Raw genomic sequence first — 25,189 nt, forward strand, 5'->3', positions numbered from 1 at the left:
GATAAATAAAACATAAGCATGGTGTATAAGAAAATAGTTTTTATTTCCAAATATATGACTTAAGTGGAAAGACATTCTGGAAACTCAAACTCTCACCAAACTCACACCCTTCAAACTCACACCAGGACAGAACATTAGAAAGCAAGAATTGCATTGAATTGGAGAGATGTCATAAATTCTCTCCCTTTCTGAGCTTTTGAGTATGCATAGTCCCTGGCATTGGTTACTAGTTTGCGTCAAGGTGTTGTTGAATGCAATTATGGAAAGGAGAGCTTGGGAACTAACACACTAAAATCGTGGGCATGATTATTGCCTAATCATCTCTTAGAAGATTAGTCTTGACAGAGACTCGGGCACAAGGAAGTGAGACTAAGGGAGGGCAAGTTTGTACCTGGGAGAAAGATCAGGAAAAGTCTGGACCAGAACAATGGTTCTTAAACATCCATGGGATTTACGAATCACCCTAGAATCAAGCTAAAATGCAAATGCCCAGGCCCATCTCTCGGGAATGTAAATTAGTAGGAATAGCAGGAGTCCCAGGAATCCAGATGCAGACATCCTGGATCGGGCTGGGTGCTGATGGGAGGGGTGTCCAGTCGGAAGAGCTGTGACACCTGCTGTCCGAGCTGTCGCCACTCACCTGTATATGTTCCTGTGGACCATCCCAGGGATATAATGTGTGAACGGAGAGATTCTCTGGGAGAGGGAAACTGACAAGGATGTGCTGGAGAGACAGGGAGGGTGAAAGGTTCGGAAAAAAACTTTTTTTTCTTGCATATAGTTGTTTTTTACAACTGTTCACATTCCTTTTAGGAGCCTACATGATGAATGAAAAGAAGGTATTCAGATATATTGTTGGAATGTGGAATTACATGTTTAATGCCATAATATTCATTGCTTCTAAATTTATATTTTAAGGTTGCTGATTCGTGCAAAAAAATTTAGGCCCCGAGAATTTCAAACACTTAGGTCTGCATACCAAAACCCTGATGCACCCAATAGTAACACGTTTCACGTGTGTCTATAGACAATTTCTTGACTTTAAAAACCAGCTGTACTCATTCCTTAGGGTCACTGTGACCACTTACTCTTTCATTCTCTCATTCACCAAACCTGTGTGGTATTTATGATATATTAGGGTTGACAAGTTTAAACTCTGATAAAGACAAACAATGAATAAGTAGTACATGGTAAGTGCCATGGGTAAGAGGGGCGAAGGGGAGAAAGCAGTGGGGTTCACTTATGTGTGTGTGTGTGTATATATATATATATATATTTTTTTTTTTTTTTTTGCCATACAGTTTGTGGGATCTTAGTTCCCCAACCAGTGATTGAACCCAGGCCCCAGCAGTGAAAATGGTGAGTCCTAACCACTGGATATCCACGGGATACCCTAGCAGTGTGTAATTCTAAACAGAGCTTTCAGGATAGGCCTGTCACTTGAATAAAGACTTGCAGGAACTGGGGAAGATGACCATGCAGAATTTCAGGCAGAGGGACTGGCCAGTGCTGCAGCCCTAAGGCAGAGAGCTGGTGTGGGGGTATTTGAGGACAAGAAATGCAGGTAGTCCGGTGTGGCTGGCTGCATGCGTGCGTGGGTGGGAATGAGGTCATCATAAAGAGGAAGGAGGGGCCTTACTGGTCATTGTCACAATCTTGGCTTTCACTCTGAATAAAATAGGAAGCCACTGAATGGTCACGAACAGAAAAGTGACTTGATCTGACTTTTGGTATTAAAGGATCACACTCTTGACTACTGCATCCAGAGTAACTTGTTAGAGGGCATGTATGCGTTCTGTGTGAGCACAAATAACAAGCTAATAGTTTTAAGTTCTCAGTACAGGGCACAGTGAGAGAGCTTCTATGATTTTCCTGAAAGACTCTCGTATTGCTGGCTACAAGGGCTAGTAGAGCCAAAAATCAGCAATAGAGTTCTAATATTCCTTGGGTGCTCAGTCATGTCTGATTCTTCGCGACCCTGTAGAATATAGTCCCCCAGGCTCCTCTGTCCATGGGATTCTCCAGGCAAGAATACTGGAGTGTGTTGCATTTCCTTCTCTGGGGGATCTTCCTGACCCAGGGACTGAACTGGCATCTCCTACATTGTCCCCTGCATAGGCAGGTGGATTCTTTACCACTGAGCCACCTGGGAAGTCCCTGTTGGAGGGCAGGCCTAGGAAATATTTGGAAAATTGGTGCAATAATCCAATGGGGAGATGATGGTGATTTAGACCAGGATGGTAGTAGTGAAGATGATGGAAAACAGTTGCAGTCCTGGTATATTTTGAAGTTTCCTGGAAAATCAAATGTGGGATATAAGAGAAAGACAGAATTCAAGGATGTTTCTCTGGATTGAGCAAACGAAGGACAGAAAGAAAGAAAGGGAAGTCACTCAGTCGTGTCCAACTCTTTGGGACCCCATGGACTGTAGCCCACCAGGCTCCCCTGTCTATGGGATTTTCCAGGCAAGAATACTGGAGTGGGGTGCCATTTCCTTCTCCGGGGGATCTTCCCGACCCAGGGATCGAACCTGGGTCTCCCGCATTGTAGGCAGACGCTTTACTGTCTGAGCCACCAGGGAAGTCCGAAGGGCAGGGGTGGGATTAACTGAGATGTTATCTTGTGTTTCGCCTAGCTATGTACCATATTCAAAAGCCCACCTATCAGTGTGCACTTCTTCACACTGAGGCGTGAATGCACACTGGGTTGAGTGTGTAACCTCTGGAGGCTGACTGCCTAGGTTCTAATCTTGGCTCATCACTTACTAGCTATGTGACCAGAAGCAAGTTACTTAATTTCTAGGGCCTCAAATATTTTTTCTGTGAAATAAGGATAATGATAGTACCTTCCTGAAAGAGTTGATGCGATTCAGTGAATTAATATATGAAAACACTTTAAAGCAGAATTAAATACTAGCTGTGAAGACATTGCATCTCTTTTTCCCACACTTCATTAGAGTTGGTTTTTCCCATTTCTTTCCATAATGAGTCACTTGGTGACTTTTAGTTAGGAAGTTGTAAACCTTTCTGGGAACTTCAGAATAAAGGGTAAGTATGATTTCCATTTGCCAGTTTGTGAGATGAAAAGTCAGGGAACAAAAGAAATAATACTTGGACACGCCAGAGAAAATGTACACACATTCAAATCCTAAAATCAAAAGCAGTTATTCTCAGATTCGTGCTTCAGCTTTCACATTACAAAGAATAAAGAGAGGAAATGTTTGAAAAAGAAATCTTAGATATTATCTAGCTTAACCCTTCCTTTATTCATTCCACATTGTTTTGTAACACAGATGCCAGTGTCCAGTGACACCTGCTTGGAAGCAACTAGACCTCTAATTTTAAAGTAAGATGGACTCAAGCCTTTTATATAAATATGGGGAAACCCCAGCATCTATCTCCATATCTTCAGGAGTCCTCAAGGGGTGCAGCTTTCTCATCACTCTACTCAACTGACTGTTATCTGTTGAGATCTCAGGCTTCTCCCCTCTCTGATGTCTTTTTTTTCATTGTGTTTCCAACGTTTGGGAACTTGGATTACTCCCATTTCACAGAGAACTACTCTTAAAAAGTTGGGAGTACAAAGTTTTTACTGGAATTCATATTGATTAATGGTTGCAGATTGGTACAGAAGAGAAACAACTTCAAAATCATTCCTAGAACTCTCTGAAAAGCTGGCAGTTATTCCCTGTCATAGAGAATTTCTGTGTCTCCTGAACATATTTTGGAGGCCCTAAGTCTCTTCTCTTCTATTTTTTTCCCATTTAAGCTATGCTTGTCAGTGTTTCCCCTTCCACAGCAAGGCATGAGAGTATGTTGTTAAACAGACATTTCTTCCAATCACCATCAGTTGTGTTAACTCCTAGAAGGCAAAACCTGGGATTCACTCATTCAGTAACATAATTGAGCTACTATATCAGACATCATGCTGGACCTTGGAGAAGAAACAGTGGGCAAATTAGCTAGTGGCTCTACATTCACAGGGGCTTCCCTGGTGGCTCAGATGGTGAAGAGTCCACCTGCGATGCAGAAGACCTGGGCTTGATCCCTGGATTTGGAAGATCCCTGGGAAAAGGAAATGGTAGTCCATTCCAGTATTCTTGCCTAGAGAATCCCATGGACAGAGGAACTTAGAGGGCTACAGTCCATGGGGTTGTAAAGAATTGGACACAACTGAACAACTAACAGTGCATTCACAAACTTATGGTCAACTAGGAGAGCTAATTTACATGAGTGTATAATGCAATCTGGGCTTCCCTGGTGGCTCAGATGGTAAAGAATCTGCCTGCAATGTGGGAGACCTGGGTTCAATCCCTGGGTTGGGAAGATCCCCTGGAGGAGGGAATTGCAACCCACTCTAGTATTCTTGTCTAGAGAATCCCCATAGACAGAGGAGCCTGGTGGGCTACAGTCCATGGGGTTGCAGAGAGTCAGACAAGATTGAGCGACTAAGCACAGCACATTATGCAAATTATGCAGAGTATTAAGAAAAAAAAAAAAAACCTATAGGATCAGGCGGCGTTAGTGGTGAAGAATCCACCTGCCAAGGCAGGAGCCATGAGAGATGCAGGTTTGATCCCTGGGTCGGGAAGATTCCCTGGAGGAGGGCATGGCAACTCACTGCCGTATTCTTGCCTGAAGAATCCCATGGACAGAGGAGCCTGGTGGGCTCTGGCAACTTGAAAAGAGTTGATCGTGATTAAAGCAACTTAGTACTCATGTACATGAGAGTGTATTTATCTAGTGAAGATGAACGGGGGAGGACTTCCTGAAACTGAGATTAGATCTGAAAGATAAGGAATGAAGAAGGAGGGGTGGGTGCAAAATTGGAAGGCTCTGAGGTGCAAGGGATCAAAGTGACAGGAATGAACTGGTGATATAGCCCAAAGTGGCTTGAAGCGGGGAGGGGAGCTCCCACAGGTCTCAAAGGACATTGACCTTAGTGGGGTCCACAACAAGGGAACCTGCCATCATTTAGGCCATTCTGGCTGCTCCAGAGAAGTCTGGAATAGAGGAACAGAAGTAGAAAAAGGGAGACCTGAGGGGAGGCTATGGGAGTAGTCCACACAAGACTGTATGGTGGAATTGTAACTGTGTAACTCAGATCTGGACTTGAACCCATGGTCTTTTAACTGAGATCACACCTGGTCTCAGGAATTAATGAAGCTCAGGCTCTTGGTGTCTCATTGCAGCAAGGATTCAATGAGAGACAGCGATAGGTAAGAAGTAGGTTTAGTTAGAGAGAAACACACTCCACAGTCAGAGTGTGGGCCAGCTCAGAGGTGAGAGAGGCCCCAGGGTTCAGGGTTGTTAGTTTTTATAGGGGTGGGTAATTTTATAGTCTAATGAGTGGGAGGAATATTCCAGCTATTTTGAGGAAGGAATGGGGATTTCCCAGAATTGGGCCACTGTCCACTTTTTGACCTTTATGATTGGCCTTGGAACAGTCATGGTGCCCATGGGTGTGTCATTTAGCTTGCTGATGTGTTACAATGAGTGTATACTGAGGCTCAAGGTCTCAGTTCAGTTCAGTTCAGTCACTCAGTCGTGTCTGACTCTTTGCAACCCCATGGACTGCAGCACACCAGGCCTCCCTGTCCATCACCAACTCCTGGAGTCCACCCAAACTCATGTCCTCTGAGTCGGTGATGCCATCCAATCATCTCATCCTCTGTCACCCCCTTCTCCTCCTGCCCTCAATCTTTCCCAGCATCAGGGTCTTTTCAAATGAGTCAGCTCTCTGCATCAGGTGGCCAAAGTATTGGAGTTTCAGCTTCAGCATCATTCCTTTCAATGAACACTCAGGACTGATCTCCTTTAGGATGGACTGGTTGGATCACTTTGCAGTCCAAGGACTCTCAAGAGCCTTCTCCAACACCACAGTTCAAAAGCATCAATTCTTCAGCGCTCAGCTTTCTTTATACTCCAACTCTCACATCCATACATGACTACTGGAAAAACCATAGTCTTGACTAGACGGACCTTTGTTGGCAAAGTAATGTCTTTGTTTTTTAATATGCTGTCTAGGTTGGTCATAACCTTCCTTCCAAGGAGTAAGTGTCTTTTAATTTCATGGCTGTGGTCACCATCTACAGTGATTTTGGAGCCCCAAAAGATAAAGTCTCTCACAGTTTCTGTTGTTTCCCCATCTATTTGCCACGAAGTGATGGGACTGGATGCCATGATCTTAGTTTTCTGAATGTTGAGCTTTAAGCCAACTTTTTCACTCTCCTCTTTACTTTCATCAAGAGGCTCTTTAGCTCTCCTTCACTTTCTGCCATAAGGGTGGTGTCATCTGCATATCTGAAGTTATTGATATTTCTCCTGGCAATCTTGATTCCAGCTTGTGCTTCATCCATCCCAGTGTTTCTCATGATGCACTCTCAAGGTCTAGTGGATGTCAGCTCTCTGCCATCTTGGACCTATCTGGTTCTAATCAGTTCATGTGGTGTTGTTGGGCTGTATTATTCTTTTAAAGGTTGTGCCCTTGTTATGACCTAGAGGGATGGGATGGTTTGGGGAGGGAGGCAAAAGAGAGAAGGGATATATATATATGTATGACTGATTTGCATTGTTGTATGGTAGAAACCAACACAACATTGTAAAGCAATTATCCTCCAATTGAAAAAAGGTTGCACCCTGCCCTCTTCCCTCCTGTTTTACAATGGTCTAAGGTGCAGGCATTGCCTATGGCAGAAATGGTAAGTGTTAAGTTATTTTTAGCCCTGTGCACTAAATTCTGTTCCAAGAGCCCTGTGTCACATTGCACATTTCAAATAGAGGGGGACAAAAATGCATTTATATCAAAGTTACTCAGTCTTAGCACTCTCAATATTTGGGATGGACTGATTCTGTGGGGGGTGGGTACAATTCTCTGCATCATAGGATGTTTAGGAACTTCTTTGACCTCTGCCCACTAGTTTCTGGTAGCATCCTTTCCTCTCGCCCAGTTAGGACAACCAAAAATGAATCTCGACTTCGCCAAATTTCCCCTGGGGTTGGGTAAGGGTTGGGGGTAGGAGGAGCCATAATTGTCCCTGTTGCAAATCACTGGTCCATATGTATGAACGTAGACATGTATTTATTGGAAATTATCCCAGAAATGCTACAAATTTCCAAACTGGCTTCTCTGAAAATAATTGAGATGAAGTCACAGCAAGACTGAATGCTTTTGGAAGTATTCCACAACAAAATTTCAGTTTGTGTGCAAGTAATAAGAAAAAAAAGAAAGTGGTTTAGAAGGGGAGTTTTGTTCATTATTATATTTTATGCTTTGTTTTTCAAACTAACATTTCTATATGCATTCTATTACTGTAGGAGAAAAATCAACAACAAAAAATTTTGCCTGAATTTTTTAGGAAAGTAGTTCTCTAGGTCTTCTTCTTTCACCTCTGAGGTAATGTCCAGGAATGACTGAGTCGTGCTCCTGATTACGTAACATTTCCTTAAGAGGAAGCAGGAACTTTGCAAACACAGGCGTAGGAGTAGTTTAGAAGAATTTTCGCTGATGATGATTTCCTCTTCTTGAACACAGGGTCTAGATATTTCAGGTTCACATGAAAAACAATTCAGGCGTAAGGGCATTGGAGATTCCACCTAACACTTTCTAATTGAGGACTGGCAAAAAGTTGTATTGAATAGATTACTTGCTATCTGAAAATCTCTAAATTTGATTAGCTGTTGAGATTGCATTGGGGGAAAAAAAAAATCTAGCCCGAAATTTGTTTTTTAAAACAGCTCATAACTTGCTTTAACAATGGTAACATTCAATTAGTGTAAGGATTTTAATATCACTGGCCTGACTGAGAGTTGATCTGCCAGGATTTTTATAGTACAAAAAGTTCTCCTTTCTCCCTGTCCCCTACCTCATCCTCCCCCCAAGTCAGCACAGCCAAAAAACTGTCCATGTGGCAGACCACTCTTAAAGGCCTCCTGGCAGGAAAAACTCTTTTGGATTTTGTCCTTTCCCTTCCATAGATCTATTCAAATGATTGATTTGTGTTTCAGTTTCCAAATCATTATTGGCAGCTAACTGGAGTTTAGAAAGATTTATTGTTTTTAATTTAAAACATCGCATTCTGAATATAGATTACAAAGTGTAATCATAGATAGAGCTCTTTCTTAAACCCCACGCGCTTCAGCACCATCAAACAGTCCAGGAGCTCCTTTATGGTTTTTAGCTTCTCTTCAGGGTATATTTTTCTTTCAAAGAAATATTTACTTTCAGTCCAGCAGGGGCTTTTTTGAATCTAAGCTTACAAAAGCTGTGGAATCAAGCTAGAATTCCCTGTAGGCACTTTCAGATTTTAAAATTTGGAATTTTTTTTTTTAATATGTTGGGGCTTCCCTGGTGGCTTAGCAGTAAAGAATCCACCTGCAGTGTAGGAGACGCAGGAGACAGGTTTGATCCCTGGGCCAGAAGATCCCCTGGTGAAGGAAATGGCAACCCACTCCAGTATTCTTGCCTGGGAAATCCCATGGACAGGGAAGCCTAGCAGGCTACAGTCCATTGGTCTCAAAAAAAAGAATTGGACACGACTTAGCAGCTAAGCAACACTTATTGTTTTAAAGTATTTACTTAATCAGTTGTGCCAAGTCTTAGTTATGGCATGTGAGATCTCCAGTCTTCATTTCGGCATGTGGAATTTTGAGTTGCAGCATGTGAACTCCTGGGTTTCCCTAGTGGCCAAGTTGGTAAAGAGTCTGCCTGCAATCAATGCAGGAGACCCAGGTTCGATCCCTGGGTCGGGAAGATCCCCTGGAGAAGGAAATGGCAACCCACTGCAGTACTCTTGCCTGGAGAATTCCATGGATAGAGGAGCCGGGCAGGCTACAGTCCATGGGATCACAGAGTCGGACACGACTGTGAAACTTACACTTTCAAGTGAACTCTTAGCAGAGGCATGTGCATTCTAGTTCCTGGACCAGGGATTAAACCCAGGCTCCTGCACTGGGAGCTTGGAGTCTTACCCACTGGACCACCAGGGAAGTTCCTAAAATTTGGGAAGATTTTGATCACTCTTTGACACCCTTGACCCTTGAAGCTAAACTCTGAAACTTAACCTAGAGATCATCAGAATACTTTGCATTATGTGTTTTGTGCATCAACCTAGCAAAAGCTTGTCACTTTCTCCAGGGGCTGATATGCTCTGAAGTACCATACACGTGATAGCCGCAGAACCTGTGTACAATGTGACTTTCCCCTTAACACATACCATCTGTGTCTCACACGACTGCAGTCCCTGCCTACAACCGGGACAATCAAGTTCTTCCTTCATAGTGATGCTCATTAAAAGGAAGCAAGGTCTTTGCTATGTCATTTTACATTTCATAGGCACTGGGTCTTAGAGAAAAAATACATAGAACATTCCACAGGTGTCAAATACTGTCTCGAAATTGAATCCTGGGATTACAGGAAGCCTTAAAAACTCTGGTTCATGAGAAGATGCTCACCAAAGCAGAGGCAAAATATTGCAGTGCAGAGAAAAGACCTGTCCTCTAGTCCTGTGGGAACTGTGTGCATGTGTGTATATGTATGTATGCATGTGTAAATCATTTAGCCTTTCTGATTCTGTTTGCTCTTCTATGAATAAAATCATATTCTTAGAATTCAAGATGTCATTGATGGGAAGATGCATCATAATTTCAGGTAACATTAAAAAAGAAAAAAAAATGATGCCAAGTAAACCAACAAATCCTTTTATCGTTTAGAATTATTAATTATTTTTGTAGTTGAAAGAGTTCTTTTTGATTTAAATATAAACTTTTGTCAAATGTTACTCATGTATACAGAAAAAGGGAAATGGAGATAATTAGGTAAGATATTCCTAACATTTCTTTGGTATCAGGTTTTTGGATTCACTTTTGAATCAGATTTATCAGTGCCTGTGGATGCGGAAGCAGCATTTTTAAAAAGAATATGTTATGGTTATTATGAACTTCCCCTCAAGCTTCTGACATCTATTTACAAGATTTTATGCTGTAGCTTTTTTCATCTTACCAAAAGGTATCAACAGGAAGTTTCCGTACGATAAGCACAACTCGAGTGGGTCTGAAATGACATGGGTTTGGAATTTTCCAGTCTTGCCATCAGAAATAAGTAAAAGTCTGTACAACTGCATCCTGTTCCCTGCTTGACTAACAAAAATTGCAAAATACTATCTAATTTCAAAGCTGCTAAAATGTGAAATAAAAGTGAGTTTCTTAAAATACTGATTTTAAAAAAACAAATGAGGTGGTTCTGAATTTGTAAAATGACTTGGTAAATTTTAAACATCATGCCTCTGTAATGCTTTTTTATTTAGGTATTTCCATGTCCACTTGCAATAATAAGAGAGGTAGCCATGAAGAATATTATGCCTGCTAGGTTTTGGAAGAGAAATATCAGACTCAGATTTCAAGGTAGCTCTTTGAGAGTGTTATTTTTAGGGATCAAAGTGGTCACCTTTCCCCTGCTAGAGCATCAGAAATTCCAAAGTATTTACAGTCTTTTAGGGAAGACGTGTGTTAAAAACATAAGCAGCCTGAAAACAGGGATATGTTAATCTATGAGTAGTCAATAACACCTTGGGTTAAGGTTGTTTATCAGAATAATTATGAAATCGACAGCCCAGTTAGAGAGGAACTAATCCATAGACATGTAATAGGAAGGGAATAATTGGAAAGTAATAAATCTTAATGATTTTGAGATGGACAACTGATTCCGGAAATCTTTTCCATACGTATCAATTCATATTTTCAGGATGTTTAAAGAAAATAATTATGTAAGAAAAAAAAATGAGGCTACAGTGGCATAGTGGATAAAGAATAGGTGGCTTCCTAGTATGACTTTTGGAAATTTCCTACACTTGCTGCATCTCTCACCCTCCCCATCCACAGTGGTGATGATAAACATATGTACACGGGTCCATGTGCTCGCCTTTCACTTTGTTCTCTGTGGCTTCCCTCGTGGGTGTCAAATGAATGCTGCTGTTTCTGGTGTCACATCTAGACACAGTAACACTGAAGACAAGAAGATAGGATGTTTCTTTCTTCTGTTTTACTTTAAGGGAAAGGAAACATTTCCCAGATGCCTCACGGCTCATTGGTGAGAGCTGAATCATGTTCTCTTTCTTAACCCATCACTGGCAAGAGAAGAGGTTTCTTGTGATCACCTTCCCAACTAGAATTCATTCTGGAATCACTTGTAAGGGATGGATGCCCTGAGTAGATAGGAATTCTGTCGACACAGAAGTAAGTGGGAATGCCTGTAAACTGGACCACTCAACAGTAATGCTGTATTATCCCATGGGATTTTTAGAAAGCTAAATGATATGACTCCTGTAAAGTACTTAGTAATGATGATGGCAATGATGAACACTTCTGTGATGCTTGGTGTGTGTGGCACATATATATGGAGAAGGACATGGCAATCCACTCCAGTATTCTTGCCTGGAGAATCCCCATGGACAAAGGAGCCTGGTGAGCTACAATACATGGGGTCACAAAGAGTTGGACACGACTGAGCAGCTAAGCACACGCACACACATATATATGTATCTATAAAGCACATACATATACAGCTTTTTATATATAGCAATTCTTACAAAAGCCCACGAGGCATTTGTATTATTGTTATCTCTGTTTTACAGATGTGGAAACTGGGCACAAAGAGGTTGAATAATTTGCCCAGGTTTCACAGGTTGTAAGTGGCTTCACCAGGTTTAGAATCCTGCAGTCTGGTCCGGCAGTGCATGTGCTTAGCCATAGTCTTAAAAAAAAGAAGAGTTCAACCCCTGTTAACTATTTCTGTCTTCTCCTTGGATCTAGGTTACTCCAGCAACCTTTATAGCATTTTCTTGTCTTGTTCTGTCCTTTGAAGAGATGGAGAGATACATTTTTAAAAATGTAATAGAAGGGATTTGAACATAAATTTAATGGAAGTGTTTTTCAAGCTTTATAACATTACCTATTAGGGGGTCAAAAAAATTCTTTGATAAGTGATGACCAATATTTTAAAACACACACACACACAGAAGGATAGAATAAAACAGTGGAATCGAATAAAAATGTTAGGGTACACGCCATAAAATAACTTTTGTCTGTGTTTCAATTATATGTCTGCTCTGCATATGTTCTAGGTTGCCAAGTTATATGTATTTCTTATTTTAACTTGCTGTCAAAAAAAAATTGAAAAACCTACTCTATAAAATCTTGCTACTCAAAACCAGTCGTTTTGCAACATCCGAGATCTCCTTAGAAATGTGAATCTCAGGCTGAACCCTAGACCCATCTAGACCTTAGAGTCAGTCTCTGCAATTTCACAGGACCCCCAGGTGACTCTCATTTACTGTTTGGAGGTCAAGAAACTTTGTTCTAGGGACTTCCCTTGTGGTCCGGTGGTTAAGAATCCACCTTCCAGTGGATTCAAGTTTGGTCAAGTTTGGTGGTTAGGAATCTACCTTCCAATGGATTCAAACTTCCAATGGACACAAGTTTGATCCCTGGTCAGGAAACTAAGATCCCACATGCTGCAGGCTGCAACAACGGAGCTCACACACATGGAGCCCAGGCACCACAGCTGGAGCAAAGATCACACACCATAACAAGACCCCATGAACTGCCACTGAGACCCATGAAAGTGAAAGTTGCTCAGTCCTGTCTGACTCTTTGTGACCCCATGGACTATACAGTCCATGGAATTCTCCAGGCCAGAACAGAATCCTGGAGTGGGTAGACTTTCCCTTCTCCAGGGGATCTTCCCAACCCAGGAATTGAACGTAGGTCTCCAGCATTGCAGGCGGGCGGATTCTTTAGCAGCTGAGCCACATGCAGCCAAATAAATAAATTTTTTAAAAAAGGAGCCCTGTTCTGGCACTGCCCATTTTCTGCCTAATAACATCTGTGAGGGCTAGTCTCGCAGATGGGGGAGAGGAGACATGAGTGTAGTTTGAAAATGATGATTCAGATGGTCTGCTCCTCAGGCTCCTTGAAGATGACTTGTCTAAAGGATGAGTGGGAAAAATGGCTCACTGACTTTCTTTTTTCCTTCCCTCACCCTTCTTTCCTTCTTTTGGACTGAACACTGATTTTTTTTTTTTTTTTTTTGACTGGTTCATTTTACACACACACATGCCCACACTCCATATACATACATTTTCAGGTTCTCTTGAAAAATTTTTGACAATCTGACAGCACAAGGATGATATTTCTAAGAGCAACACATCTGTGAAACTGAGTAGCCCCTGTGCACTTTGAACAGAGCAGACTAATCCTCAGTCCTCTCCATGCCCCGCCATTCACAACTGACTCATGTGTGGTACCTGCCTGGACACTGGTGGCCTTTGATTTTGTATTATCTGCACTGCATTATTCCGGCTTTAAGCTTTCCTTCATAGATCTTAATCTGCAGTCATTAGATGTTCTGTGGAGTTGCCCACTGAAAATGACTTTTTAAAAATTAGGCTTCTGACCCCTGAATCAGCAAGAGAGTTTAGTTAAGAGTGTATTATCACAACCATGACAGAAAGACACGATTCTGGATCTCCTGTGTTTGCAGTTGTTTTTATGCTGTTGACTCTCATTCGACTGCTAAGAAAATGAGACCCCGGCTTTTTTCGGTGGTTTTTACAATTATTTCCTTAATTCTTCTCATTGGAATTTTGGTCCTCCTGAGGCAGGAGGTAGATGGGCCCCAGGCTGAACAGCTGAAGTTTCTTCCCTGTGGACAAATACTCCAAAAATAGCAAGAAGGAGAAGAGTGCAGCCCTGCCCAGATAAGAGATAAAAGACTACATATTCCTCATTCTTGAGGTCAAGAAGACCTTCCTGACTACAGGTGCGCAGAAGGGTTTCTTGGAGGTCAAATGAGAAGGGCTGTCACCTCATAGTAGGTGATGTCATCCTACCCATAGTCCTTTTCACTAGAATCCATCTTGGCTAAGAGATGTGTGTGTACACAGGGAGGATCCTGAGACAAACCAAACATGGACTCAGAATCAACAAAGCAGGATAATTGGTGAAGAAATTATCAGAAGAAATGCTCCATAAAAGTAATTCAGACTACCGCAAGGGCGCCGCTCTCTGAGCCCGTGTGTCTACCCACACCTACTGTGCTCTTTTTCTTCCTAATAAACGCTTTACTTACTTCACTACTTTCCATCTCTATGTAGAAATTCATTTCCACACAGCTGACACACGAGGGCCTTGTTGCTGGATACTGGTCCCTGGTGGTCAAGTGGCCAGGATTCAGCGCACTCACCACTGCAGCCTGACCTCAGTCTCTCTGGCTGGGAATAGAAATCCTGCTTCAGGTTGCTGAAGGCCACCTAAGATCACTTCTAATACATGCCCTTGCTTTGCTTCTTCAATTGTTCATTCAGTTCTGTTTATTTGATCAGAGACTTTAGTTTGTTCTTTGAGGACAAATTTATGTAATTTCTATTTAATGTACTCAGAGTGAAATGCCTCAGGCTGTGGGATGGGCCAGCACTTACAGAGAAACAGTGTTGGAGGGTTGGGGACAGATGTTCCTACAAAGCATTTGGGGGATGAATTGGGTCATATAACAATTCATAAAATACAAAAGGAGAAGGTCTGAATTTTCTCCTGTGAATAACAGTTTCTTCATTGTAATGGGCTTAGCTCTCCTTTCTGTAAGAAAGATGTTTCTGGTTGCAAGTATTTGAAGGCCAGGCTCACACTGCCTATGAAGGAAATTTACCAACTCATAAAACCAAAAAGTTCAAGCGGTCAGGCTTCAGGTGTCATCTGATCAAAGTTCCCTCTCTATTTCGCCTCTCTCTCTCAGCTCTGCCCCTCTATGAGTCTGCTTCCTTTTTAGCCTGCCTTTCTACACAGCAAATAAACAGCTGAAGCAATTCCACACACAACAAATTAATGTTGAGAGAATATCTGTCTTGACAACTCTTTGTTGAGAGCAAGGAATTTCCCCAGAAATTCCCACAAAATTCTTCTTATATCCATCTGGTCAGCATCGAATCATTTATGTATCCTTGAAGGATTCGCTGTGGTCAAGGAAACAAGACCAAGCTAACCAAGGCTTTGTCTTTATTAAGCCCATTCATGTGCTTGCTAAGTTGCCTCATTCGTGTCTGACTTATTGAGATCCTATGGACTGTAACCTGCCAAGCTCCTCTATCCTTGGGATTTTCCAGGCAAGAATACTGGATTGGGTTGCCATGCCCTTCTCCAGGGGATCTTCCCAACCCAGGGATTGAAGCTGTATCTCTTGTGTCTCCTGCCTTGACAGGTGGGCTCATTACCACTAGCACCACTTCATACCTCATGGCTAAGAGGTGTGGAGTAACAAAATAAGATAGACTGGCTGACTTAAGCAACAGAATTTAATTTTCTCACAGTTCTAGATGTTGGGAAGTCCAAGATCAGGGTACTAGCATGGCTGGCTTCTGGTGAGAGCTTTCTTCTGGGTTTGCAGAAGACTGCCTTTTTGCTGTTTCTTCACATTGGCACAGAGAGAGAAGGAGGTAGGGGGAAGAGAGAGAAAGGGAGAGACACAGGAAGAGATCTCTCATCCTAATAAGGCCTTAGTCCTATCAGAACAGGGCCCTACCCTTAAGACCTTGTTTACCTTTAATTCCCTTCTGAAGACCCTGTCTTCAGATAAATGACTTGGGTATTACTGCTTCAACATAAGAATTGGAGAGGGCAGGGCGCATTCAGTACATAGCAGTGTCTAAATGTTAACTATTGCCTAGTATTTTTTGAGCATCTGTCCTGGAACAGGCTGGATCAGGCATTATGAAGGTTGAGAGTAGGGTTGGGTGGGATAAAATACTCACTGGGGAGGTAAGACCAGGATATCATAAACTAGAATAAATGCTGAGGGTACTCCAGAGTATCAGGGACCCATGAGGGCTTGGAATGATCAAGAAATGAAAATGGGGGAAAATGGGATTTTAAAATGGGTGGAAAGAAGTAAGCATTGGGTGAGAGGATGAAAACCTAGACGAGGAGGGTAGCAACCGGAGTGGAAGAACAGGGACAGGGACCCTGGAGATCTTACGAGAAGACCGAGGAAACTTCATACCTTACTCACATGGAGAAAACCTCAGTAACTGAGGCATGGAGTCAATGGGTGAGGAGAGCAATTCTTTTTAACAGAGACCAGAACTTCCAGATAAAGGGCAATGGCACCCCACTCCAGTGCTCTTGCCTGGAAAATCCCATGGACGGAGGAGCCTGTTAGGCTGCAGTCCATGGGGTCGCTAAGAGTCGGATACGACTGAGCGACTTCACTTTCACTTCTCACTTTCATACATTGGAGAAGGAAATGGCAACCCACTCCAGTGTTCTTGCCTGGAGAATCCCAGGGACGGGGGAGCCTGGTGGGCTGCCTAGACGGTCTATGGAGAGTCGGACACGACTGAAGTGACTTAGCATAGCATATTGAGGGTGGGGGCGGGTTAGGTACATGAGGAAAGATGAGTTCATTTTAGAAATACAGATTTTTAGGAACTGAAGATTTTACTGAGTAAAATATACATAACATCTTGGGAATAAGAACAAAGAGATGGGGAAAAGTAGGATCAAAGATAATGGCTATTTGAATCACTATCATAGAATTGATAACTGAAGCTAGAGAAATGAAAGATTTCTTTGCAAAAATATGTAGAGAGATGTATGGAAAGCAAAGGACTATTAGCCATTACTCACTCTCTGAAGGATCTAGCAACAGCAAATGGCCTAGTGGTATAAGGCTATTGAAATTTTAATGGGTTTAGTTCTGATTTTTCTCAGGGCACACACAGTACTTAGTGCCACATATAATGAATATTTGTTGTTTGACAAAGACTGAATGAGTAAATTTTAGAAGTTTCAAATCCAAAATGCCTCGTGGGCATCAGGGAAGATTTTGAAGTCAATGAGCTTTCCCACCTCCACTGAACTGAGTGCTGTGAGCATTATTTATTACTCAATCCTGTGGCTCAGACGGTAAAGGATCTGCCTGTGATGAAGACCAGGGTTCGATCCCTGGGTCGTGAAGATCCTCTGAAGAAGGGAATGACAATGCACTCCAATATTCTTGCCTGGAGAGCTCGATGGACAGAGAAGCCTGGAGGGCTACAGTTTGTGGGGTCGCAAAGAGTTGGACACGACTGAGCGACTCACACACACACACACGCACACATGCACACACTGAAGAAATGATTAGCTAAAATGGTTCTCCCATCACATGAAGGGATTAATTAGTTCAGTTTTCAAAGGAGTCATCTGACTATCAGACTAGTCCAGGTACATTCACTGAGACATTCCCAGCAGGCAGGGAGCCTGGGAGAGAAGAGCACAGAGGCGCTGTGCTATGACCTAGTTTTCCCCTTGGAATCAGGTCCCGTCTCCTGGGCCCGCCGTGGCCTCTCCCCGTGGCAGTTCCGCTCTCACTGACCTTTCTCCTGTACCAGCAGCTGCTGCTGACAGCTGGGCTCTGACTCCCTCGGTGAAGGCAACATGGAGTAGTCTGCCCTGAAACTTCCTGCTTGTCACCTCGGAGCTCAGGGCTGCCTACAACTGCACCCAAGCATTTCCGCCTTCCACTTGCAAAGTTTAGCACCATAGTGTCTAGTTCTTGAGGGGTCCTAGTGAGGATGAATGAATTTTATGCTAACTAGGGGCTTTCTGAAGACAAAGCCTCGATTCAGATAAAGGGTTCATTAATAATATGTGCAGCATTACAGCAAAATGCCAGGGCTTTAAATATATACAATCCTGGAGGTGAGTCACAGATCTTTAATGGGATAGGTGTGTGGTTTGAGACAGTTGCTCAAAATTTTCTTCCTGGCTCTCTTTCTTTTAAAAATAATTTTTATTTCTCTATTTTTGGCTGTGCCGGGTCTTTGTTGCTATGCGTTGGCGTTCTCTAGTTGTGGTGAGGGGGTGCTACTCTCTATTTGCGGTGCACGGCTTCTCAGTGTGGTGGCTTCTCTTGATGCAGAGCACAGGCTCCAGGGCACATGGGCTCACTAGTTGCGACTCCTGGGCTCTACGGCACCGGCTCAGTAGTTGAAATACTCAGTATCTAAAATACTGGGCTCTAGTGCACAGGCCTAGTAGCTCCGTGGAATCTTCTTGGACCAGGAATCGGATCATGTCTCCTGCATTGGGCAGGTGGATTCTTTACCACTGAGCCACCAGGGAGGCCCTTGATCAAACTTTCTTGAAAACAGTTTCCCCAACTAAAAACGACGACATGTAATAACTATCTTTGAAAGTGGCTATAAGGATGAATAAGATAATGCACATAAAGAGACCTTGCAGGGTGCCTGACACATTGTAGGAGCTTCAGAGGTTGGTATTCAAAAGACAGGCCAAAGAAAAGCACACGTGTACCATTTCTACGCTTCACAAATCATTCCACATGGGCTTAGGACAAAGATGAAGGCAGACGGACACACAATCTTTCCCTTAGTTTAGGAATGTATATTCCGGGTTCTACCTGGTCAGAGCATTTCAATTTCTGTAATGTTATTTTGTAAGCTAGTTCTTCAGCATACGGAAGAATAGTACCTTAGAGAACGAAACGAGTTAATAGATTTCCCTCAAATTGGAGCAATTTTCTTCTTCTTTATTGAATCAGGAAAGCTAACTGTCAAAGAGGCATAGAGTGGCGTAGATAATGCCCTAAGGTAACAAAACTCTATTATGTTGTGTTACATTAGCACCGAGCGAAGGGTATTTTAGAAGGAAATTTCACTGTGTAATAAGGGGGAATTGTAGCTCAAACTTTATCCTGCATTTTTCCAGGTTTTTCTACTTTGTGCCGTAGCAGCATTGCCCCAGATGGAAGTATCCCAGGTGTACTTTTTCCTCTTGAAAGAATCTAGTGTTAGCACTAAATTGAAGATTATCTTTGAAGTAAACTACCTTATGATGAACAGAGACATACTCAGTTTCCCTTTGAAGGGATGTTTTGACTTATCATCTATCTCCATCCCTCCTTTGATGGAAGCCAGGGTCACCAGTGTCTTCACCCTAAATAAGCAGGCAGGTGACCTTGCAGCTGCTCCCGTGTGTGTGCATGCTAAGTCACTTCAGTCATGTCCAGCTCTTTGTAACCTTATGGACTGTAGCCTGCCTCTGTGCATGGAATTCTCCAGTCAAGAATACCAGAGTGGGTTTCCATTCCCTTCTCCATGGGAATCTTCCTGACCCAGGCATCGAAGCCTGGTTTCCTGCATTGCAAGCAGATTCTTTACCATCTTTACCATGGCTCAGAAGCAGCTGCTCCTGAGTACTAGCCAAATCTCCAGAAGAAGTTTTACTCTATTCTGACTCTTATACCAACTCAGATTCAGTGGCTCTTTCTATAAATTAATGTTTGCTCTCATAAATCTTACGAAACCGAATATATTTCTCATTTAATAGTCATATACTAAAATTTTAAAAATGATACCTCAGAGCATTAGGAAAATGTATTAAAATTGCTCAATAGTAGGTAAAAACACCAATTTTTGTGCTAGAATTGAGAAGATTCTAGTTACTTTAAGAAAGGCTAATCCATTAATAGTCAAACTCATGTCAAATCACATAGTTTCAGTATGTGGTACTCTGAGAGCAAGGTCACACCTGAGTTCCTACCCACTGGGTAAGAAAGAGGTTTGTCTACAAGAAACTGCAAAAGTCCTGGAAGTTTCACTTTTACTGTTGAAGAATGAAGAAGCTGAGGTTCCAGTCTGTGGCCTATCAGAAAGTGGGGTGCAGGAGGTGAGTGGCAGATGAGCAAGGCTTCAAAGTACCAAAGCTTCTTCTGCCACTCTTCATTGCTCCAGGGAAGATCCCCTGGAGGGCGTGACAATCCACTCCAGTGTTCTTGCCTGGAGAATCCCATGAACAGAAGAGCCTGGTGAAATACGGTCCATAGGGTAGCAAAGAGTCAGACGTGACCGAATAACTGAACGTGCACACACAATGAGCCACATACTACTACAAACTGGTTTTGAGGGTGAAATTCAATTGTATAAGTTTTAAAAGCTACAGTATTGGTGTAAGTGTAGGGAAATTATAATTTTTGTAATAATATGAAATCTTAGAAACCCTAGAGTCTGAACACAAGGTATTTTCACTCCATTATATCAGGTAACCCAAGTAGAAAGGTATTGTTGGAAGTGTCCCCAAAGACTTCTGTTTCTTAAATGAGGAAACAGAAAATGGGGGTGCCAGAAAACTCAAATGACTTGTCCAAGTTCATTCGCCTTCTTAGTGTCTGTGGACCAGAATTTAGGTTTCTTACCTCCCAGATGAGTTCTTGCCTACCACAGCCTCTCAACAGGCCCCCCTCAAAGTGGGAGCTTTTCCTTTATAAATGCTGTATTGTTATGATGGTTTCATTTTTGGCATGAAGGAAGGTGTTATGGGTTGAATTTTGTCTCCTAAAAAGATATGCTAAAGACCTGATCCCCAACATCTCAGAAAGTGAGCTTATTTGGAAAAGGGTTATTATAGATGTAATAGTATAATAAGGGCAAACTGGAGTAGTTGTCGTTCTTCAGTCCCTAAGTCGTGTCCAACTGTTTTCGACCCCATGGACTAGCTTCCCTGTCCTTCCTATCTCCCAGAGTTTGCTCAAACTCATGTCCATTGAGTTGGTGCCGCCATCCAACCATCTCGTCCTCTGTTGCCCCATTCTCTTACCCTCAATCTTTCTCAGCATCAGGGTCTTTTCCAATGAGTCTGCTCTTCGCATTAGGTGACCAACGTATTGGAGCTTTAGCTTCAGCATCAGTCCTTCCAGTGAATATTCAGGGTTGATTTCCTTTAGGATTAATTGGTTTGATCTCCTTGCAGTCCAAGGGGCTCTGAAGTGTTTTCTTCAGCACCACAATTAGAAAGCATCAATTCCTGGGTGCTCAGCCTTCTTTACGGTCCAACTCTCACATCTGTATATGACTACTAGAAAAATCATAGCTTTGACTATACGGACCTTTGTTGGCAAGGCTTCCCGGGCGGCTCAGATGGTAAAGAATATGCCTGCGATGAGGGAGACCCAGGTTCGATCCCTGGGTTGGCAAGATCCCCTGGAGAAGGAAATGGCACCCTGCTCCAATATTCTTGGAATATTGACCTGGAATATTCCATGGACAGAGGAATCTGGCAGGCTACAGTCCATGGGCTCACAGAGTCAGACACGACTGAGTGACCAACAGAAACTGGGGTAGGGTGGGTCCTTAATCTGATATGACTGTGTCCTAACGAGAAGAGAGAGTCAGAGAGAATGCCATACGAAGGCAGAGAGACACACAGGAAGATGATGGCCATGAGATAACAGTGGCAGACACTCCAGTGAGGCATCTGAAAGCCAATGAAGTGCGAAGACTGCCTCCTACTATCAGAAGCAAGAAGAAGAGAGAAAAGAATTTCTTCTTCGGGCTTCAGATGAAACATGGCCCTGCCATCATTTTTACTTCTAGCCTCCAGAACTGTGAGTGAATAAATTTTGGTTGTTTTAAGCCTCCTGGTTTGTGGTACTTTGTTAAGGCAGCTATAGGAAATGAATACACTTGGCAGTGTAACACGGCAATTTATTTGGCTTTTCCGGATCAGTCTGCCCAAGGACTCATAAAAGCTCAGCAGTCTGAGGCATTTGTCTACGGCTTCCCTACACAGCATGTACTCCCATGGCTATTTCTTCTCTAGGGTTTTGTAGAATTGGTTTTTCCAAAGGGAAGGAAAAACAGTGAAGGGGAGGGAACATTTTCTTCTCTGCTTTTTGTAATTTTGGAAGGCAGCTATGTGTACCACTACACCACCAACGCTGCTATTGTAATTTTGGAATTGACGATTTGGAGAACAGCCTGTGTGATTTTATTGCTGTAGGTTCTGGGTATGCTTTTATAGGCTGCCAGCATACTGTTTGTTTGCATGATCCACGTGCTGAATTTGAGTTTCCTATTATTTTCCTAATTAGTCTAAACATCTTGGGTACACTTTGTGGGATTCAGACCTGTCAAAATGTCTAGATTATCAAAGTGGGCCTTGCACTAGAAGATGGAGATGCTGATTTTCTAAAAAAAAAAAAAGAAAAAGAGCAGAAACTGGCTCATTCTAACATTTGTTTCTTTGCATTTATATTATTGTGTAAGCTATTAACTCATTTAACAAAAATGACTTAATAAATCCGAATTCCTATATTCAATAAGGATCAGATAGCTTTTGGCAAAAATTCATATCATCTAAAACAGTAACAGAGTAATAACTTTGACTTTCACTATTTCGCAAAGAGTTGGACACGACTGAGCGACTGATCTGATCTGATCTGTATCATTACCGTTGGATCTATGAGTTGGCAAAATTAACACCATCTTATAGGGTTAAAAATTAGGAGAGTATATTTTAATCTTTCACATTCTTCTGTTCACTGGTAAGACTCATATGTAACTGGGAAACAGACCTCTAAGTTATACAAAATGATGTTCTCATTGTTTTATTTCAGAACTAGCAAAAATCCATTTCCCGTTGATAGCTATGATTTATCAGTTATTTTTTCAAATAATTTTCTTGATTAGGCAACACATTTTCTTATTTTTAAAAAATTTATTTTGGCTGTAGGGGGCCTTCATCGCTGTGCGGGCTTTTCTCTAGTTGCGGCGAGCAGTGGCTGCTCTCTTGCAGTGGCTTCTCTTGTTGCAGTGCATGGGCTCTAGAGTGTGCAGGCTTCAGGAGCTGTGGCTTGTGGGCTCTAGAACCCAGGCTCAATAGTTGTGGTGCATGGGCTTAACATCTTCTGGTTGTTTTCCTAAAAATGTTTTTTTTATTGTTAAGATCAGAGACTGCTGCTGCTGCTGCTAAGTCAATTCAGTCGTGCCTGACTCTGTGTGACCCCATAGACGGCAGCCCACCAGGATCCCCTGTCCCTGGGATTCTCCAGGCAAGAACACTGGAGTGGGTTGCCATTTCCTTCTCCAATGCAGGAAAGTAAAAAGTGAAAAGTGAAGTCTCTCAGTCATGTCTGACTCTTAGCAACCCCATGGACTGCAGCCTATCAGGCTGCTCCACCCATGGGATTTTCCAGGCAAGAGTACTGGAATGGGGTGTCATTGCCTTCTCCGATTGCAGACTTACAATCCTCAAAAGTCAAAGTCAAATTTATCAATAGTTTTTTTTTTCTCATGACATGAAAAATGTTATTTCCCCTCTGTATTGATTTGATATCATGAAAAGGCAAAATCAGTCATGGAAGTTTTGAAAATTGCTGATTGTAGACCTGAGGGTTCTGAAGCTATAGTAACTGCTAGCATCTCAGTAGTGACAAAGATCTTTCAAAAATATCAAGCCATGAATACTCTTGTGAGATTTGAAATGGCAAGTTTATTTTTCACTAAGTGCCCCAAACCCTCAACTCAATTACACCTTGGTATTCATGAGAACAAATTTGCCTATTGCTTCCATTTTATACTTTTGTTTGGTGTGCTGCAGTTTCTCAAACTTTGTTGTACTTACAAATCACCTGGGAATCATGTCAACAGGTGTTTTGGGTCAATATTCTGAGATAGATCTTGATATCGTCCTCTTCTCAGATGATGCCATTACTGCTGGTTTGGACAACACTTGAACAGTAAAAATATAGTGATCTTCCCCTGTGGCTCAGCTGGTTAAGAATCCGCCTGCAATGCGGTAGAGACCTGGGTTCGATCCCTGGGTTGGGAAGATCCCCTGGAGAAGGGAATGGCTACTCACTCCTGTATTCTGGCCTGGAGAATTCCATGGACTGTATTGTCTTCGGGGTTGCAAAGAGTCGGACACGACTGAACGACTTTCACTTTTCTCTCTTCTGGAAACCAAATTCTATTGGGAAATCCATTCTAAGTAGCATGAAACACGACCAAGGTACTGGCCAACTAGGATTTTCTCTAACAAATGTCTTGGGGGCTTAAGGTAACATTTCTTTTGTGAGCTATAAAAGCTGAGGTCATCTTTCCTGACCCATCTAACATGAGACAACTAGTCTGGTAAGAAAGACTAATGCTAATACAAAAAAAGGGAGTGAACGGAGATAAGTGTATCCTTATAGTATTTGGATTTCTGGATCCAAATGTGCTTAATACAGTTTATCCCTGGAATTACTATTTAACATATTTTACTTAAGTAAAAAAAAAAGCTGAGTTTTCCCTGTTACAATCAAAAGTCCTGATAAGTATACCAATGTTGACTATTCAATAAATTAACGACACAGGGAATTTGCTAAGTAAGCTGAAACTCTTAATACTTTGGCCACCTGATGCAAAGAACTGACTCATCGGAAAAGACCCTAATGTTGGGAAAGATTGAAGGTGGGAGAAGAGGACGACAGAGGATGAGATGGTTGGATGGTATCACCAACTCAATGGATCTGAGTTTGAGTAAACTCCGGAGTTGGTGATGGAAAGGGAGGCCTGGCGTGCTGTAGTCCATGGGGTTGCAGAGAGTTGGACACAACTGAGCAACTGAACTGAACTGAACTGAGGTGATACAAGGAAAAATCAGACCCAAGTAACTCACTTTTATATAACTTGAGACATGTACTGAACTAGAAGTACTCAAATGCAAATTTAGAAGTAACAAGGTTAATTTCCAACATTTCAGCAACTGACAGAGCATCATTTATCTAAAGTTGTATTATAACTGCATACTGTTCCACTGTAGATGAAGAAATCAAAATTCACACATCTTGTTCAGTTTTATCTAAAGTCAAAGAACCCAGAACATAGATGTTCCCTTCTCATGATTCCTCTCCTAGTCATTTTTACTTCCTTATTGTATTAAGATATTGTGCAGATTGGTTTTACTTAACAAGGATAGTGTATTGCTATAAAATCGATTACAAATGTCTGTCTCTTAATGTCACTTTGTAGCACACTTCTTCCATGTGTATATACATTTGAGAATAGGGGAGAATCATATAGTAATGTACAACTTGACAGCTCATCCATGAGTATATAAACACTGTAAGAAGGTAACTTCTAAGTGTGATTCCAAATGTTACTTAATGTTACAAACCACTATAAAATCCAGACATTCTTTGAGGAAAAAAAGGTTTTAAAATTTAGAAAAATTATTTTTAGATTAATACAATTTCTAAATTTATGTGCTCTTGAAATACTAGAAACTTGGGACCCATCAGAGTTAGTACCTGAGAAGTGAAAACATACCTGGTTCAGTCTGGTTCATATTATAACATGGAAACATACTGAACTTCTAAA

At 42.0% G+C, this 25,189-nt stretch overlaps 1 protein-coding gene across 26 annotated transcripts in view; it reads left to right on the forward strand.

Moving 5' to 3' along the window:
* The window catches only part of LOC147369959 (uncharacterized), a 650,726-nt gene that overhangs the window by 123,439 nt on the left and 502,098 nt on the right, over positions 1-25,189 (forward strand). The gene's annotated exons all lie outside the window — the stretch shown is intronic.

This window comes from Bos grunniens, chromosome 7 (genome assembly GCF_055505025.1).
Source record: "Bos grunniens cultivar Pamir isolate PY7600 chromosome 7, Bosgru_T2T1.0, whole genome shotgun sequence".
In the NCBI taxonomy this organism is placed as follows: Eukaryota; Metazoa; Chordata; class Mammalia; order Artiodactyla; family Bovidae; genus Bos; species Bos grunniens.